Source organism: Rhagoletis pomonella, unplaced genomic scaffold (assembly GCF_013731165.1).
Source record: "Rhagoletis pomonella isolate Grant_MI unplaced genomic scaffold, Rhpom_1.0 Rhpom_scaffold_00008, whole genome shotgun sequence".
NCBI lineage: Eukaryota > Metazoa > Arthropoda > Insecta > Diptera > Tephritidae > Rhagoletis > Rhagoletis pomonella.
The window spans coordinates 31,147,439-31,147,891 of record NW_023458562.1 but is presented as its reverse complement, the minus strand read 5'-3'; the positions used below and the strand labels follow the sequence as shown (position 1 = coordinate 31,147,891).

General features: G+C 33.1%; 1 protein-coding gene across 1 annotated transcript in view; it reads right to left on the bottom strand.

The window, feature by feature from the left end:
• Positions 1-211: 211 nt before the first annotated feature.
• LOC118745162 (general odorant-binding protein 56h-like) overlaps positions 212-453 on the bottom strand; it is a 996-nt gene continuing 754 nt past the window's right edge. Inside the window, exon 3 of the mRNA XM_036478685.1 lies at positions 212-444. The gene's annotated coding sequence lies outside the window, so the exon portion shown is untranslated. The remainder of the gene's footprint in view (positions 445-453) is intronic.

Below are 453 nucleotides of genomic sequence, written 5' to 3'. Positions count from 1 at the left end.
TTTCAGAATGTGTTTAAAAGCTTGAGTATTCAATAAGTTTTCTCAAAGTTCTTATTGTTATAACTTCAATGCTGCCTCCAAAGTTCTTAGATAGCTGCATATCGTTTACTCGAATCAATCTCGTTAACTGAAATTATGCCTTCTAAAGCTTTTCCCTATCTTGTGTCTTTCCGATTTATAACATTGCACTAAGTTAATAGAATCAACCAAATGCTGTTCAAATCTGTAAAGTATGTGCATATATTTTTTAAATTATTAACAAAAACAAAACCTTCACCGAAAACGAGAAAATATTTCTAAAATAATATTCAACAATTTCGCCACATTTTTGCCCTGCATTGCACATTTTGCTCTCTAATGCCGATTTGGTTTCTACCGAAAAATGCAACCTTCTCTTTGCCCGCTTCGCACAAACACTAAGAAGAGAACGAGGAGAAGGCAACATTTTTTGTA